General features: G+C 35.1%; 1 protein-coding gene across 49 annotated transcripts in view; it reads right to left on the bottom strand.

Annotated features, from left to right (window-relative positions):
• ZBTB20 (zinc finger and BTB domain containing 20) overlaps positions 1–20,060 on the bottom strand; it is a 777,866-nt gene that overhangs the window by 224,071 nt on the left and 533,735 nt on the right. The window lies entirely within an intron of this gene.

Raw genomic sequence — 20,060 nt, 5'->3', positions numbered from 1 at the left:
TATATTAGGTTATACTCTTGTTTTCTTCTTTTCATTCATTGGTGTATGTTAGTGCATTTACATATTTATTGACTATATCCTCTAACTAGAATACTCCCTGAGGAAAGGGGACCTTGTGAGTCCCACTCACTATTATATTCCCAGTGCCTACAACAGTAGGGGCTCCATAAATATTTGCTAAATGAATGAATAAATAAATGACTGAATAATAAAAGAATGGACAGTAAACAAGGACAATACCAGTGCTTTTCAATGGTTCTTCAAATGCATCTCAAATGTTCTAAAAACAAAAATGTACATTCATAGCACATCAGCATCAAAAGTATTAATTTTATTAATTAAAAGCCTGGACCTTAGTGTACATTGATGACTGGTCCAAACTCATGTGGCAAAATAGTATTGCATAGGTCTGGTCTTGAATCACATCAGACCAGTCAGTTCCAGAGTGTTTTTTTGAGAACACAATTGTAAACCAAGGATAATTAATCTGAGGTCTGTCATTAGGCTTGAGGGAGTCTATGAATCCTTTCACAGGGTGTTGTCCATCTTTGGGGAGATGGTTCACAGCTTTCTTGAGATTATTAATGGAAGCCTTAAACCAAAAGAAGCTAGAAATCCTTTTAAGCAAACCCATTCTTTTTTTTTAATGTTTATTTATTTTGGGGAGAAATAGCAAATCAGGGAGGAGCAGTGAGAGAGGGAGACAGAGGATCTGAAGTGCGCCCTGCACTAACAGCAGAGAGCCCGATGCAGGGCTTGAACCCACAAACCATGAGATCATGTCCTGAGCCTAAGGCAGATGCTTAACTGACTGAGCCACCCAGGCACCCCAGGCAATACCATTCTAAAGCATTTGCTATGCTATCTTCCTACGTGGTAGCATATGCTTTAAAAAAAAATTTTTTTTTAATCTTTATTTATTTTTGAGAGAGGTACAGAGTGTGAGCAGGGGAGGAGCAGAGAGAGAGAGGGAGACACAGAATCCGAAGCAGGCTCCAGGCTCTGAGCTGTCAGCGCAGAGTCCGACAGGGAGCTTGAACTCACAAACCATGAGATCATGACCTGAGCCGAAGTTGGACGCTCAACAGACTGAGCCACCCAGGTGCCCCAAGCTTTTTTTTTTTTTTTTTTAAGTTTATTCATTTATTTCGAGAGAGAGAAAAAGATGAGCAGGGAGGGGCAGAGAGAGACAGGGAAAGAGTATCTGTGCTAAAAGCATGGACCTCAATGTGGAGCTCGATCTCATGAACTGTGAGATCATGGCCTGGGCCGAAATCGAGTCCCACGCTTAACCAACGGAGCCACCCAGGTGCCCCTCATGATTTAACTGTTATTTTTTGGAATAGCACATGACATACATGTCTGTATCCTCCACTCTGCTAAAACACCTTTGGCCAGTGGGATTTAATCTCATTTTTACCTGAATAGGTTAGGCATAAGCATCTTATTAGCCTAAACCTCTATATAGACATTTATTAATTTTACAATTTTAGGAGAAATTTTTAATCTTAGTCCTAGAAGATTTAAATGAGATAACACAGGGTATGTTGAACCATATAAAACTGCCATTTCTGTGGATGAAAACTGACAAAGTGAAATGGTTCAACCTGTGGTAAGTATTCAAATGTCATCTGTGATTGCTCTTGGAGAAGCAATTCTCACTTTATAGTCCTCCCTTCCTGTAAATATTTCACTCATGTGAAATGTATTATTGGTAAGTGGTGCTGGGGGATGGGGCTGAATTTGCCCATGATTTTAATTTATAATACATAGGCTTTCTTAATTCTTACCACAGCAGGTACCTCCAAATGATACCACAGAGACAGCCTGGAGAATGGGCTTTAGAAGATGAAATTCATAGTCCCCAGATGCACTTTTAACTGGACAGCTTTTAAATGGAGATCAAATCCATGGAGCAGATTCATGGGTTCTGTATTGGTCTCTTATTGTTGCTTAACCAAGTATTACAGTCTTAATGGCTTACAAAACAGGAATTTTTTTACAGTTCTAGAAGACAGAAGGCCCCAAATCAAGGTGCAGGACTGCATTCTTTCTGGAGCTTCCAGAGAAGACTCCCCCTTCTCATCTTCTCCAGCTTCTCAATGCAGCCTGCATTCCTTGGCTCATGGCCCTTCCTCCACCTTCAGAGGCAGCTATCTTTCATCTCATTGTCTCTGAGGTTCTGCTTCATCCTCACATCCTCTTCTCTGATTCTGACCCTATCGCTTCCTTCTTCCTCTTCCAAGGACTATTGTGGTGATATCAGGACCACCCAGATAATCCAGTATAATCTTTCCATCTCATGATCCTTAACTAACATCTGCAAAGTCCCTTTTGCCATGTCAGGCAACAAATTCACAGGTTCTGAAGATTAGGATAGAGAGGAGTTACCATGCTGTGTATCACAGGAACCAAAATTGCCCAGATACCTAAATTTCAAATAGCAAGCAAGATAGTATTTTACTTCTTTAAAGCTCCCATCACGGTAAGCTGCATAGAAGGGTTTACACATACCCTCATATAATTTTTAAAGAGACGGAAATTTACAACTCTTCAGCTTCCCTTTTGGCACATGCGTATGGAAATCATAGTCTTACTTTTGGTTTGTAGTGTCTTATTTTACTCCTTTACCCACTTTCAGTTAATCCTTCTTCTATTCCAACTGGTCCCTTTTTGCAGAATTCATACTGCATACTGAATGATCAGTATGACAAATTCTCTCAGCACTACCTTCTACCAACTCTGAGAATAAAAGGTTGGGTTTTTTTTTTAGCCAAGAACCAACCAGGAGAGTTTCAGTGTAGCTCATCACACCTTTCTGTGCCCTTCCTTTGGGCACTAATATATACAACCTGTCTCTGAGGGCTAACCAGCATTTTCAGGTATTGACACAAATGACGCCACCATGAGAAATCCCTTCTTTCAGCTCCTTGTTTGGATAAATGTAACTCAAATGTCTTCCTTCTTCTTTCACCTAAAATATCTGCTCTCTTGACCTACATCTCCTCTGTCCACTATCTCCTGTGAATGCGAGCCCGCACACATTTAAGTCTCCGCAGCACGGGCCCATCATGACAGCCTAACATCCTTGTCCTGCTGGAAACTATTCAGCATCCAGAGGACCATCTTTATGCTGATAACACTAAAATATAAAATAATGCCAACAGCTGGTGCTACAAATGGCTTTTAAAAACGATGTTCATTCACTAAAATTCCTCTTGCTACTTTTGACATGAAACACGCAGTCTCTAATTATTCTGATCAAGACGGTGAAATACAAAAACAAACTTTAATTGTGTTTAACAGATATTTAATCAGGACTCACTGAACTACAGATTAAAGCTGAAATTCATAAACCATAATTACCCGATTGTCGCAATCTTTTGGTCCACATTCTCCTTCCGTCTGGGCGTCTGGCACCTTGCCCCGAATTTCTTTTACTGTCTTCTCAGCTTCGTTACTGTTCATGTTTTTCCAGCAGAGATTTAGCACAGATTACAAAATATCTGTTCTTGGCAACTTTCTTCATTAGCTTTTTTTCCCCCTTGCAAAAAAGTTTATTTATTTATTTTTTTCCTACCAGAGTAGCTGGAACAGGCATACGTTTAGGGTGCTTCTGTGACACCAACTAATTATATAGTTATCAGGAGATAATATGGTAGCGATAACTAGCGTTACTATAGTTATCACGTAGGTATCATGCAATTTGTCCAGTATGCCAAGCGGTATGTCCCAGTCACCATGTAATTACCTCATGTCACTACTGCATTGTTTTATGGAAAATGCTTATCTCTCCCTAACAAAACCTTTCCACCACATTTGAAAATAAGTAATAAAAAGAAGTGGAATTCTGAGTTCTCATTTCCAGGACTGCTCATTTCCAGTAAGATGTCATGTGAATTAAGAGAAACACCTGTCCTCTCCTAAAATTTTGGTTAAGGAGCAAATGGAGCACTTCTATTTTCTTTTGCTTCATTCCGTCCAGGTGAGAGAAGTAATTACCAACAATACATACATTTTCTTTTTCTTTTTTTCCTAAAAAAGCAAAGTAACAAACAAAACATACCAAAAAACCCACCGCACCCCACCCTATTTACTTAGGATTCGTTTAGTCTGGCACTTCCCCCCTACTCTTCCCTTTCAAATCTCAGTCACTCACATTTGTTTTTTCCTAGAATTATGGTGTAAATCATTCTTAACAAGCTAGCTTGAAACTTGTCTCACTCGGTAGAAACATTTAACGCCACTGTAATTGAAACACGGAACTGCAAGCTTGAAACTCTTTCTAACTATTTTTTTTGGGCCACTCTTCAGAAGGACACACAGAGCTTCCCTTGCCGTGCAATAACCCCTGTGTCACACAGTCAGGATAACATCATAGACCAAGGCAAGAGGATAAAGAGAAGGCTCTGGCAAAAGAAGAGGTGGGTGGTTCCTTTGTTCCCCCCAGTTGGGCACACAAGCCTATGAAGCAAGGACTGCAGTTCCTACTTATTTATCTCAAGTTCATGGCTTGAAGTCTGACCTCACTGAGACCTCTGGATAGGGCATTCCACCGAGAGTTCCAGTTTGAAACAGAATGGAGTGGCTTACTCTGCGGCACAGATGAAAGCTGTTTCCAATTCTGCTTTTATTAGTCACCTCCCAGTCTGATAGCTGCCCATTCAATTGTACACTTAACTCAAGTTGGGGTAAAAATCACCCCCAGATGATTTAGAAGGGCCTGAAAAATTGCTATTCCATCCCAGCGCATTGTTCTTCAATCACATAGTTCCTCTAAATACAGTTGACAGCCTTTGAGATGCAAAATGCATCACTTTAATGTAGTAGAGGTCCCCTTCACTGCATTGCCAAATCTATTTAGCAGAATCTTCTTGGAATAATCTGTCCCTAGACCTGAGGATGCGCAGTGATTTTAAGCATTTTAAGCTAACGATAATGGTTAGTGCTGAGAACAGATGTACCTGGCTGTGATGTGATCTATTCCAGTAGGCTTTTATGAGCTGTTCATTCCTATTGACTTAGCATTTTATGTCTGTGCTTTTGCCTGGTGTGATGGTTGCATAGGGGTGTCATGTGTGTATTTTCCTGATGTGTGATGGCTGCACAGGGGGCTGTGTGTATTTTCTCACTGCAATGGCTACACAGGGTGTTGCGTGTGTGTTTGCCTGGAGTTATAGCTGCACGTGTTACTGTGTGACTCTTACCCCCATTTGATGCCTGCTTGCAGGGTCCTATGTGTATCTTTTTCCTAGTGTGATGGTTGCACTCGTCGCTCTGCTAATGATGGACATTTCTAGCAATTATCTATCTACAGGGTCCTGGGGAAAGAATTGCAGTAAAATCAATAAACAGTGCTAGACAAGCCCTTGTAAACATAGAGTAACACCCCTGCATAAATGCCTTTTCCTACTATAACATGTTAAAATCCAAGTGCTGTTACCGTATTGGCATCGGGATAAAATTTCTATGGTCTCTCCATCTCTTTCATATATTGCAGTTGTTTGGGTGAGTTTGAGATTACTGCTGTTTGGAGGGCTTTTACACATGAATCCATCTAATGACACTTTTCACTACATTGTCCTACATATCACCTCTTATACTCCACCCTGACTTGCTCTGGTACAATAGCTGATGTTCTGAAAGTGAATATGCCTTTCATTTATTCCTGCAGTCTCACCAAGCCCTCCCCACATGCCCCCTACATCACGCACGCACAGCTCCCTCCCTTGCCTCCCTGTAGTCTCTGTATCCCTCCCGTGTTCACCAAATGGAACTGACAAAGGAAAGAACCAATGAGGTTAAAATCTTTTGAAACCCCTGGAATACAGATGAGCTGGGAGGCATCTGGAAACAAAACCAGACACTTGAAATCAAAGAGACAAGTAAATTACTATCCTAATCTAGGAAGAATAACTAAAGGTGTCAGTGGGGTTCCATTGATAGCACTTGGCCCTGGGCCAGAATGCCAAGGGTTCAAACTCCACACCAGCTTTGGGCTCAGGCCCAAGACTTGCCACTGCAGGGCGCAGCAGCATGTGTGGCAGTGTTAAAGGTGTCAGCCTTCTGCAGAGAGCTTAAGTCCAAGTCCTTCTGCCTGCTTGTCATTATACCCCAGAGGGATGCCGAGACAACCCTAGCTTCCTCTCCAGTGCCTTTCTCAACAGGACAGGCTGTGGAGGAGCTAGTGCACAGCGGCAGTATTTGCTAATATCAGTATTGTACATTTACTGAAATGCCCCTTTTCTGATGAGAATGCTTGAAGGAATAAAGTATGTGCAAGAAAATCCAACAACCCACCAAAAAAACCTGATGTCTGGCCTAAAGATTCTTCCATCAATGCAAAGAGCTAAGTTTGGAAACCTAAAACCACGTGTCTAAATGAAAGGAAATGTTTTCATTGGAACAGCTTACATGTCTGGTACACTTGCATAAAAACTATTGCATAGCATTTTAGAGCTAAAATTGCTATAAAATGCTTAATACAGTAAGAATAATTATGAGATTTTGCACGCACAGCTGGTATACAACTAAAGTCTCAGCCACAGATTCAATGGAGCATGGGAAAACCATTTATAAAAATTCCTAGTATGCCAGTTTAAGTCACCATCAACAGCCCATCAACACTTCCTCCATTCTTTAGGTGGATGGGGAAGAGATTTACCTGTTAAATGCTTTATTTCTTCTTTCATGGATGTCATTAATACTTTATTCAGGGAATTCTAGTTATTACTTGACAATAGCAATATAAATTATAACAGGACACAAAAGATTTGAACCCAAGGCTTCCTTCCCCATTGAGCATAAGGGTTACAAATATAATAAATAATGAACCAAAAGACCAAATTATGAGGTCTACCTGCAGTACCCTCCCACTTCTTTTACTTCTTTCTATCCCTTCACTTCTTCTCATCTCCTCTCTTCTCTGAGATTCAAATCTCTCAGTGACTTCCTGGGTGCTCTGCACCCTCCCTCCCTCCCCCACCAGTCACAGCCCACCTGGCCTGGCCTTGCCCTAGGTAACACCTCAAGGACAGAACTCTTCCTTTTCTTTCTCCAATCAAATTATAATGGTTCCTTCTTCTCCATTCCTTTTAGCCCCAACTAATAATCACTTGAAAGGAGCTAAAGTAGTTTGAATGAGCTTTTAGTGGTTAATAATAATTTAATATAGATTATTTCTATATTTAAAAAAAGTGAATTTAAGAGTCAAGGAAGAATTTATTGTGGCCTCTTAGGGTCTATAGAAAATGCCAGACCAGGTGAGATGATTCTAATCACAGGAATTTCGGGATGTTCCATCGCACTATTTTGGTCAAAGGATAAGAAGCCACTGTAGATATATGGGAACCCCCCAGAGGGACAGTCTGCTAACACAAAGCTAACATGGTACAATATAAACTGAACTGGACCAGAATCATGAAACCGAAGTTTGAGTATCAATAAACTTTGCCACCAAATGTTTGGGGAAATCATTCAGTTCCTTCAGCTGGGAAGTTAGGCCCCTGTATTAGCAAATCTTTATGGTTCTTCCAGCTCTAAAATGAGGGTCATGTCATGGCTCTCTGACTGAGGGTCAGTTGGCTCCTCTGGTTTTGCTGCTTCTTCCAGCTAAAATTAGAGGTTCTGAATAAAAATGGTTACCAGTAGTTCCACATGGAACCTAACTAAAGAAGTGTTGAAGCCCATAAGTAAGTTTTAAGTTCTCTGTTTACTAACTACATATACTACCTTTGAGCTGGCTCCTTTATGCTGTACAGCTATTTTCTTAGCATTTTGTTTTTTCCAATGTATTAATTGAAAAATCATTAAGATATTTTTTTTAATGTTTATTCACTTACAGAGAACGAGCAGAGGAGGAGCAGAGAGAGAGGGGGAACACAGAATCCGAAGCAGGCTCCAGGGTCTGAGCTGTTAGCACACAGCGCGATGTGAAGCTCAAACTCACGGACCAGACCGCGAGATCATGACCTGAGCCAAAGTCAGATGTTCAACGGATTGAGCCATCCAGGCGCCCTGATTCAACAATCATTTAATGAGCACTTTCTATATATGAAACACGGAGGTAGTCACTAATGATATAGCTTCTCTGCTTCCTAAGAAGCACAAATGAATCTACTGTTTTTGTCCATTCTCTCTGTCTCTTCCCTTCACTTCTATGAGTAAATACATATACCTCTAAAACTATAAAATTAGTATAGAAAAAATAAGAGGAATTAAATTTATCTAATCTGCACCCAGTCCAAAGTACTGTTTATCTGCAACAAAAGAATATGATAATAATTTTGTATTAGAAAATTATAGTCATTCAAATATGCACTTCAATAGTATCAATGGTATTTCTCAACATGTAGTTTGAGGTCACTGATTTACATTAAGGACAATAATTTGGGTGGCAAGAAAATTATAAAGGTGAAACAATCTCTTCTATAGATAAAATTGTTGGATAAAATCTGAGACTCCTATAAATAGCCTCTGAGAAAGTGAGAACACAGAGTATTTTTGTTTAGTCTTTTTTCCTCAGAGGATTTAGGGTTCTTATCCCTCCAAACTTTCTTTCCTGAATTAATAATAATAACTGCCATTTGTTGAGTACATATTAAATTCCAGGCACTTCCAATACATTACTGCATGTTAAGAAAATGATTCTGTAACGTAGATATTATTACTCTCACTTTAAAGATGTGAAAACTGAGGACCAGGGAGGTGAAATAATTTGTCAAAGATAATACAGTGTGCAGAGTTAAACTCAGGTTTGCCTTGGTGAAACATTGTTCCATAAACATTTCTTGGTTCTACCAAATCTAACTCTATTTAAAAAATAAATAATCTTGCTTGAATGCTTTGTTCGCAAAAGGGGAAACACCCTTTACATTCTTTCTTCCCATTCATTCATTGCATTACATACAGTACAATGAAAACAAGAGATGGTTAAGATTTTTCTAAGTAGGTCTGGCTACCTTTTCGTATTTATTTGGACTGAGATGAATAATTAAATTTGGGGCTCTCAATCAAAGGGAAAGAATGAGCTATTTGCTATCTGAATATGTGCTTGTTATTAATTGATCAGACATGGATAAAGTGTGCCATTACAACTATATTTGTGAGGTCTGATTTATGTTGTTCTATTGCATATTACTCTGTGCTGTTTTTCATTTTCTTGCACTTTGGACTTTTTGTTTTGTTTTTATGAATTTAGTCACAGTTGGTTGTGTTTTGAACTTTATAAAAATGTAATACTCAGAAAATTTAAAAAAGAAAAAGAAAATATTTTCAAAATGATGTCAAAATCAAATCTACCCTCACTAATTTGATTTGTAGGAAACGGAGAACAAAGTATTGCAAGCAGAATGCTTTTAAATACATCCTAATTACTTCAATGTGCAAATGCATTGACTAAATCAAAGCATGCATTTAACACTTTGCACTTCAATTGTGCTTATTCATCTAAGTTCTATAGATAGCAGGTCCACGAAGAAACAGGAGATAAACTTCAGTATAGTCAATCATTCCACAGTTATAGGAGCAAAACTACTGTTCTGAAGTTCAAGCTTACCTGTCAAGTAAGCTCACTTTTGGACTAATACAAAAGACCATCACTCCAACTAATACCAAGTGACAAATAATTTACTGCAGCTACTTAAGTTTTCCTGATTAACTCTGTCTTCCCTATTCTTCCCTTCTGCTTTCAATGGGGCAGGACGAAGGAGTGGGGGCAGCAAAGCCCCACTTAAGTATTCAGTAGGGTGAGTCCTGGGGAATGATGCCAGGGGGCTGCAGGCGATATGCAGTTGAGGGTGGGAGGGAGTCATGATGTCGGGGTTACCTAGAGCTTGGTCTGGGACCAGCTACACCAGAATCATCTGAGGAGCATGTCAAAAAGACATATGAACTCCAGAGCAAATCAACTAAATTAGTGTGTCTTGAGGTGGAACTCAAAGATCTACATCTTAAATGAGCTTCCCAAGTAATTCTTATGCTACTAAATAGCCTGAGAAACACTGGCTTATGCACTTAAGTTCTCTGATTCTAGAACCAGTGTGAGCCCTGATGGTATACCAACCCTCTGTCCCAGTTGTCAAGATACAAGTGCAAGTACAACCAGCTGTCCTGGGAGGAATTAATTCTGGTAATAATAGGCCCAAAAGGGCTTAGCCAGGCATGATGCTGTGTGACATGCAAGATCTCATCCAGTCTCCACAGCAAGGACTGTGAGATAAGCAATACTACTATTCCCATCTTTCACTTGAAAAGATCAAGATTCAGAGATTTAGTAACTTATTGTGGATTTCACACTAGTCATTGCAGGCACTCTTAAGAACTACACTACTTTAATTCTTAGCCTTGTGCCTTGCAAAAAAATATGTTCTTGAAAGATATTTATTTCCAAAGATGTTCATGATTTGGTGATAGCATCATTGTAATGGAACTTGCCTAAATGTTAGGAAAATAATACATAGGGTGTGAACATTTGAAACCAAGTTAACTTTTCCTTCATTTATCTTTATAGATACTGAAGTCATCTAAAGCAGCTAATCTTTCATTAGTTCATTCAACAATCATGCACTTTGCCAGATCCTGAGGTAACAAAGATAAATAGGACATAACCTCTACCTTCACTGGATTACAGTTCTGAAAAAGAGACGATATTGTGTACAAGTAGTTCTGGGTTAACTTGTAGTCAGTCAGTGGAGGCCTGAGCTGGAGGGAGAGTGGTTCATTCTCCTGGCAGAAGGGAAAGAGGGTGCCGTCTGGAAATGTTTAGTTACTCCAGCACTATGCCATTGGCTAGTGTAAGGAATTTAGATATTTAAAGATTACATTTTCACTTACACAGTTTTGTTAGAAAAGGAGTGGACTAAGTTACTTGAGTATTTTGAGCCAATAAAACTTTATCTGGTTCATTCTTTCTGGCATCTAAGTGGGTTTCTTTTTTGGCTAAGTTCTGTGTACAGAGCCAAGTAAGTTGTTATGTTTATTCATTCTTACACAGAGTAGCCAAGATTCTATTCTTGAGATGGGTGCCTGATAAATGTTATCAGTAGTAGTTTATTTTACCAATAAAAGTGACTTTATGTTGACATATTGGCTGTGTCCTTTACTTCATTTTCCTATGTCTCAATTACTCAAAATGTTATTATTAGATTATTAAATTATTACAGGATGAGAAATTTTGAAGTTAAAAACAATTGAAAACATAAAGAGTGATCTAGATTTCTTCCTTTATGATAATCTTATATACATGTACATGTGCTTTGAGCATATTAATGTCAGAACTGATTGATGGAGTAAAAGAAAATGAGGTTCTAGAATGTTAGAGCACAAGCTGAAAACCTGAGGCAAATGCACAAGGATCACAAAAAAGAGAGAGAGAGAGAGAGAGAGAGAGAGAGAGACTCTGAGAAGCACTGAGCAATAGAAACAATGTGATGTGGCTCAGGAAATACACACCATATCATATTCAATATGATCTAATTCCAAAAATCTGTATCACAGATATTTCAAAAGCTTAATACATTGGAAAGCAAAACATTTTAATTCCATTAAGGGTGATAAATATTAAACATATATTAATTTCTTAAATTGAATTATTATCAAATTTTAAATTAATATTATTTAAGTTATTTGCTGTTTGCTTAAAAATTTTATTTTTTATAATTATTAGCATATTTCTAGAACATTTAGAAACTTTAAGAAAAAGAAGAAAAAAATCACTTAATTTCACCATACAAATGTGGTTCACATTTTAATGTATTTCCTTTGATTATAACCAAATATTTTCATTTTTATAATTGGAACATGTTATAGGTATACTTATACCTATAAGATTCTTATAATAGGATCATGTTAGGTGCACTTTTAGTTACATTATTTCATGAACATTTCCTAGTAAAAAAGTTCTTTAAAATATCTTTAATAACTACGTAAATAATACTTGCTATATGCAAAGATGACTACGGATGTTCCATAATTTGTTTAATAATTTCTCCAATTAAATATTTTTTAGATTTTTTTTTTAGGATTTATTAGGATTTTTTCCCCCTCTTCCACTTTTGTAAATGACACTGTGATGAACATCTTTGTACATAAATCTTGGTCTGAGTTTCTACCCCCAATAGATAGATTCCTAGAAGTAAAATTATTCAGTCAAAAAGATACATTTTTTTAAAGAAAGGTTATGGATGATATATTGCCATTTTACTTTGTAGAATTTAGTGTCAATACAATACCCCCACCATCACTATATGAATGCCAGTTTAACTGCACTCTTACTAGCATTGAGAATTATTATTTTTATAAGTCATGCCAATAAGTGCTAGTATGTTATAATACTTTTTCACATGTTCATTAGACATTTGCATGTCCTCTTTCATAATTTTTTTCTTTTAATAATCTTTTTAGATTTTTTAAACAAATAAATATCTCAGTATCTTCGTATCTTTGCTTCTATTCCATCTCTGATATTATCACTATATACTGCCTGTCTGTATTTTAGATTTCTTCTATTCTGATTCCTTCTTTATATTTATGATATAAAACATATTAATACAATATAAGGTATATTATAAATATAAAAAGATGCAACTCTTTATAAATAAAAAAAAAACTGACTCAAAGCATTCAATAAATTACCCAAGAGAAGAGAACCTGTTAAATGACAGAACTGGGACCCAAAACCGTCTCCTGATTCCCAGTTACAGTGACTTTTAAATAGAGAATAATAAAAATCATTTCTACAATGTAAAGAATAGAAACAGCTAAGAAGACTGTTTAATTTCAATCTGTTCTTACATAGAAAATACTATTAAAATCATGCCACATAGGAGGCTTGAGTATTCTTATAAACACAAATATGCACTTCTTATAAATTGATCAAATATGCCATTAAAATTTCCATAAAATTTGCACATCAGCAAATGATCCAGTTTATACTAGTTTGGGTTTTTTTTTTTTGTTAATCTACATTGTTTCATTTAATCTGCTTTGCTACAATAGAAGCATCATATATTTTTAAGCATGTTACAGATCATCATTAAATTTCTTGGTACTATCTAGTGGTGTTCAAAGGAAAATCCAATTTCCTAGCAACTTCTATAAAGAATTTCCTTTGACTATGACTGGGGATTTTAAGAACTATCCTTAAAAAGTAAAACAACAAGAACTACTGCAAAATGCCTGTATTTAAAGAGTAAACAACATGAATCACTGTGGAAGAACATGGACCAATAACAATTGAATATGATTTAATTATTGATATTTAGTCACTATTTCATATTCAAGAATCACACATTATTTGCCAAATGAAAACTTAACAGTAGTCACTGAGTGAGAATGGGAGTTGCCAGATATATTTATTATATGTAGGGGTAAGGTAGGATAAGAAGGGGCAAAGGTGGAATTAGCTGTGAGTGAAACTAACTTTGATAGAGGCTCATTGATTGCAAAGGGTTGGCTCACAAAGCAGGTGTCTGCCTAATAAAAGAAGTAAAAGAAAGAGTATTTACTAAATCATATGGTGGCCCAACAGTTTATAAAATCCAAGGTAGCAGTAGAAGTAGATTCTAAAGACATTTCAGATACGTTTTCTTTCTCTGTATGTATTGTACACAAAACAGGTCCATTCGTTTCATACTCAACACCTATTTATTAAGTACCTACTTTGTGTTAGAAGCTCTCTACTACCAAATAAATGATTTAACTTTTTGCAATTATCCCCTCTACAGCTGTATCATAAAACTAATAATAATCTGTAACTGACATAATATGTTATAACAAAAAATGGGAAACTGAATAGGAGGAGAAATAAAGAAACAGCATCCTAAGTTTCTCATTTCATACAGCATACAATTTCATTAATGATGATAATTAAAGAAAATAGGGCTGGATTTTTAAAAAATAATAGTAATTGTTATTATAAGAACAAACTATGCTTTATAACTTCTAAATTGCTAGATTAATAACAAATAGAACAATCATATATCAAAAGAGAAAGGAAAGAGAGAGTGAGAGAAAAAGAGAGAGGGGGGGATAGAGACATGATCAAGGTTACATAAAAAAAAAAACCAGACAATATAAAATAAGATTTCTGAGGTTTAGGAGCAGGTATATTTTTACAATAAATAACAGTTAGTTTATTTAATTTATTAAAATAAACACGATAGCATAGGTTTTTTTGTTTTTTGTTTTAAACACAAAATGTAACCAGAGGGTAGTACTTTAAAAGCACTAATTTTGGTAGTGGAAAAACCTGAGTTCAAATCTTACTTTTGCCATTTACTATTATAACCTCTTTCCTAAGGGGGAATTTAGCCTATCTGCCTCAATTTCCTAGTTTATAAAGTGGGAATAAAAATAACTGATTATAGAGAGGACTGAGTAAGATAGTATCTATAAAGTTTAGTGTCTAGTACAACTAGACATTCAATAATAACAACTGTTATTTATAATATTTGTTTTAAAATGATATATCTAAATAAAAGAGAGGTGAAATCAAAGGAGTACCACCTGAGATATACTGTTAACTAAAAAAAATTGATATGGTATAAAATGAGAAAATCAAAGAGGCAGAGTTGAATTTTAAAAAGGATCATTTTTTACAAAGAAACTAAAAGAAGCAAATGGGGCTGAAGCTATAAGCCTGGTCAAATCTGGACTCAGAAGCACACAGACATGGCTGGGAGTCTAGCGGCTCTTTGGAGTAAATGAGGCCAAAAAGCTCCATATAAAATGGTGGACCTGAGCCTGGCTCACTACTTCAGCAAGAGGCTGCAAAAAATTTGGCTAACTGCTACGTTGGGCAACAGCCTATATAGCACTTTAGGCACTGAGAAGTAGAAGGATAAAGACACAGCCTCATGATCAAATATCCTTAAAGAGATAAAGCTGAAAGCTACTGGTACAAGATTTGGATTGAGATTAGGAACCCAGAAATCCCAATAAGAGGCAACTGAAAAACCACTAGCCAGGGATGCATGAACAAAGAAAAAAAAAAGAGGAAGAAAGAGGACCAAGAGGCAAGTCAAAAAAAGCCTTATGACCAACATCAACCTACAAAATAAAATTCTAAAACATAGCAAGAAATCTAATGATAAGAAAAACAATGAATAAAATTAATAATTGGAACATTCACTACAGGTGAATTTGATTTTATAGAATTGTCTGACAATGACCTCAACATGAGTATGCTTGTGATGCTCAGAGATAAGAAATCATACTTATAAGAGAACAAGAAATTATTAAATAAAAACATAGAGCAGTAAGATAAGAATAGGTGAATAAAGAACCAATCAGAAATCTTAAAAATGAAAAATATGTTCATTGACATTAAAAATGCAATAGATAGGATAATTTAAGATTGGGCAATTTCAAGAAGAGCATTAGTGACTTGGAAGGTAATATTAAGGAATTCACTCGAAAAAAAATCACAGAAAGTAAAATATATTTTTCAGAAAATGAAAGAGCAATTGAAATATGTGAATTGACTAGGAAACACCAATACACATCTTACAAAATCCCAGAAGAAAATGGGGGTAATAACAAAGAAATAATAAAGGAAAAGATAATAACTGAGAATTTTCTAGCATTAGAGTCCTGAGATTAGAAAGTATACCCTGAGTTCATGACTGATAATTCAAAATAAATCCACATCTAGACACATTTCAGAGAAACTATAAGACATCAAGGATATAGAAAAAATTTTTTTAAGTCACCAAAGGGAAAAGGTAGACTAACTACAAAGAGATGAAAACTGGATTGATAACAGATTTCTCTTAAGTAATGATAGTTGAAGAACAATTGTGTAAGATTAATTGAGTAATATCCTCTAATGCTGAACAGAAATACCCAGATAAATTGCTGTTTAAGACAAAAGATAAAATAAAGACATTTTTAGATATATAAAGAGTATACTCCCCGGGGCCCTCCCTAAAGAATTACTAAAAGATGTAATTCAACAAGAAAAGTGCACCCGAAAGGAAGCCATATCATTCAAGAATAATGGCGGACACAGTAATAATTAAAATATACGAGAAAATATAATTAGGCATTAACTATAAAAATCAATGATAACCACTTTTGCATATATTTAAAACAAATAGGTAAAACTAAAACTCCATTCAGTACTTATAATAACAGATTGATAATTAGTAAGTAGATAAAACATGCTACATGCTAGGCACCTTTTTTACATTAGGGAGAAAGTCAGAAATACTGAAAAGTGGACTTTATCTTTTATTAGAAAAATATATAGTTAGGTATACATATAAAAATTTTAATATGAGCACTGAATAAATAGATAACATGTCCTAGGTCACAAAAATTAAAAAAAAAATTTTTAATTAAATCCATATAAAACACATCGTCTCATTACAGGCAATTAAATTCAGAATTAGTAATAAAAATAGAGTATATTTATGTTTAGAAAGTAAAGACATATACTTCTAAGTTAAATATAAATCAAAACAGACATTACTAAATATTTAAAATTGAACAAAACTACATACCAAAACAAGCTATCCGGCTAATAAAAAACTTAGAAAAAAGTTTAGAGACTAAAGTTAACTTTAAAATAATAAAAAACATTGAAATTGAATGAGTAATAATTTAACTCAGGAATCTAGGAAAAGAAAAACGATCTAATTTTAAGTAGACTGAAGAAAATAATATTGATAAAAGCATAAAGTAATGATATAGAATGTAAGAGGCAATAAAGAAGATAAAATAAAAAGACAGTTTTTAACAAAAGTAAGTGAAACAGACAAATGTCTAACAATGAGTAATAAAAAAGGCTCAGATAAATAATATTAGGCATAAGAAGGGGACATAATTAAATATAAAATTAAAAATCTAAGACTATTATGAACAGTTTTATACAAATAAATTGGAAAGTGTGGATTAACTGGGTTTTTTTAAATTAAAAAATTATTTTAATGTTTATTTTTGAGAGAGAGAGAGAGAGAGTGAGCAGGGGAACGGCAGAGAGAGAGGGAGACACAGAATCCCAAGCAGGCTCCAGGCTCTGAGATGTCAGCACAGAGCCTGACATGGGGCTCAAACCCACTAACTCTGAGATCATGACCTGAGCCAAAGTTGGATGCTTAACCAACTGAGCCACCCAGGCGCCCTGATTAAGGATTAATTGTATATTTTTCTTTAAAAAAAAACAAAAAACAAACTTACTTCCTAAAATTAAGATGAAATAGAACACTTGAATAAACCAATAACCATGGAAGAAACTGAACTGATAATCAGAAGTCCACCCTACTCTACCTACTCACTATGGACAGAAAATACCAGGTCCAGATGATTTTACAGGCAAGTTTAACCAAATTTTCAGAACAGGTAATCCCGATTTATATGAAAGCTATTTCAGAAATAGAAAAAAAAGAAAAAAGAAAAAAATGAATGTTGCTCAACTTACTTTATGAGGCTAGTACCACTATAACACCAAAACTTTACAATAACAGTTTAAGAAAGAAAAATTGAAGACTAATCTCCCTGTGCAAACATATTACATAAAATATCAGCAAATTAAACTCAACCGTGGATTAAAAAAACATACCAGGACCAAGTAAAGTTTTATTCCAGGAATGTAAGAAATGTTTAATATCAGGAAATACATTAATATCATATAAAATATTAACATATTAATGGGAAATTTTATCATATTGATGCAGAAAATACATTAGATAAAATTCAACTAGTATTTCTGATTAAAAATGCATTGCAAACTATAAATAGATGGTGGCAAGTTCCTTAACACAAAAATTCCAATTTATCAAAATCCTAGGCAAATATCACATAACAGATATTCCTAATATCATTGCTTTTATTCAACATTATATAAAAGTCTTAGTGCTGCAATATGACAGGAAAAAGAAATTGAACACTTATGAATTAGAATTGAAGAGAAAAGCTGTCATTATTCACTGATGATACACATACCTATGTAGAAAATCTGAGAGAATTTTCAGTTTAGTCATTAAAACTAACAACAGAGTTAAGCAAAGTTTCTGAATATATAGTAATGATGACCAATAAACAATGAAATGGAAAACAGACTCTACATAAGAGCTCAAAGATCCAAGTAATATGAGAAGAAATCTAACAAAATAGGTTCTAGCAAGACCTTTATGGTAAAACTTATAAAAAATTAATAAAGAACAAGAATAAAGATCTGATTTAGTAGAGGAATATAGTCTGTTAATGGGTAGAAAGACATAATGTTATCACAATGTCAATTCTTCCCCAGGTTATTCTCTAAAGTTAATGTCACTACAAATAAAGTTCAGCAAGGCTTTTGCAAAACTTGACCAACTAACCCTAAAATTTATATTGAGTAATAAAAGGCCAGAAGGAGCCAAAAGAACTTGAAAGAACAATGTAGAGATTTGTCTTACCAGTTAACAAGAATATTATAAAGCTATGATAATTAATTATAATTAATTATGATCATTATAGTGTTAACACAGGGATAGAGAAACAAATGGTTGAAATAAAGATCCTAAAAATAGATTTAATGTAGGCAAAAGATAGCATTACAAATTAGTGGGTAAGAATGCCCAACTTGTTAAATGGTGCTGGGATAATTGGGTCATCTATGGAAAAAAGAAAATGGGGTGCATTTAAAATACCACATACAAAAATAAATGCCAAGTTTACAGATCTAAATGTAAAAGGCAAAACTTTGAAACTGTTAGAAGAAAATCAAGGAAGGTTTTCATATGGAGGTATTTCTTAAATGACATAAAAACACAAACTATATATATATATATATATATATACACACACACATATATATATACACACACACACACATATATATATACACATATATGTGTGTATGTGTATACACACACACACACATATAACATATATGTACATGTTTTTAAAGTAGGCTCCACGGCCAGCATGGGGCTTGAACTCACTACCCTGAGATCAAAAGTTGCATGCTCTAACTGACTAAGTCAGTCAGGCGTCCCAGCACAAACTATAAAGGAAAATATCAATAAACTTAACTGCATTAAAATGAGAAGCTTTAAAAAAATAAGCTACTACAGACACAGCTAAAAAAGAAATTACACATTAGGAAAATATATTTGCAATCTCTATTACCCAAAGGATGATAATCCAGAATACTACAACAATCCAGAATACGACAACAACCAAAACCAAAACCCAAACCGGTCCAAATAACAGTAGCAAAACAAATAACCTAATAGTAAGATGGGGAAAGACCCAAACAGGCAACACACATGAGAGAGTCCCGATGGTTTATAAATTAATTTTTTTAAATGAGGCATTATTTAATACCTAACAAACTGACAAAAATTTTAAAAGTCTAGCCATTCCAAATGTTGTGAAGTATGTGGAGAAGTTCTCATGGGTAGTTAATGAGAATATGAATTGCCACCACTACCATTTTGGAAAGAGATTTTACATTCCTAGTGAAAGTGAAAATGCATGTTTCTTATAGTTAAGCAATTCTTCCTGTGTAAAAATATGTATAAAAATGTTAACTGCAGTATTTGTTGTGATTGGGAAATACTAGAAATAACATTCAACAACGAGAGATTCAATAAATACATTCTAGTGATACCTACAGTAGAATACATTTTATATAAGCCATACTATGGCTTGGCTTGTGTAAAACTAATTCGTAGTGATAGAGGTCAGAATAGTTTTGCTTGTTTTCAACCTCATGTTAAAGCTTTGGAGAATATCACACATGGGAGGGCACAAGGACTCTTCCTAGGTATTGTGAATGTTTTGTATCTTGGATTGGGTGTTGCCTCATGGAAACACACTCACATAAAAGCTCATCAAGCTATCCACTTAATTTATGTACATCATTGTATGTAACTTAGAATAATAAAAGACAAAAAACAGTTTTGAAAATAAGTGTGCCAAATTAGTTAAGGTTTGTTCAATTTGGGTGCGGGATTCTTGTATGCTCATGTTATTCTTTATATTTTTATGTGCTAGAAATATATTACTTTAAAATAATTGATAAGGCAAAGACTACTGCTTTTCCTAACTAGAATTAATCAAGGTGAAAGAAG

Source organism: Neofelis nebulosa, chromosome 5, assembly GCF_028018385.1.
Source record: "Neofelis nebulosa isolate mNeoNeb1 chromosome 5, mNeoNeb1.pri, whole genome shotgun sequence".
Classification (NCBI taxonomy): Eukaryota; Metazoa; Chordata; class Mammalia; order Carnivora; family Felidae; genus Neofelis; species Neofelis nebulosa.
The sequence above is the reverse complement of the archived record's forward strand: the minus strand, read 5'-3'. Positions and strand labels throughout refer to the sequence as shown.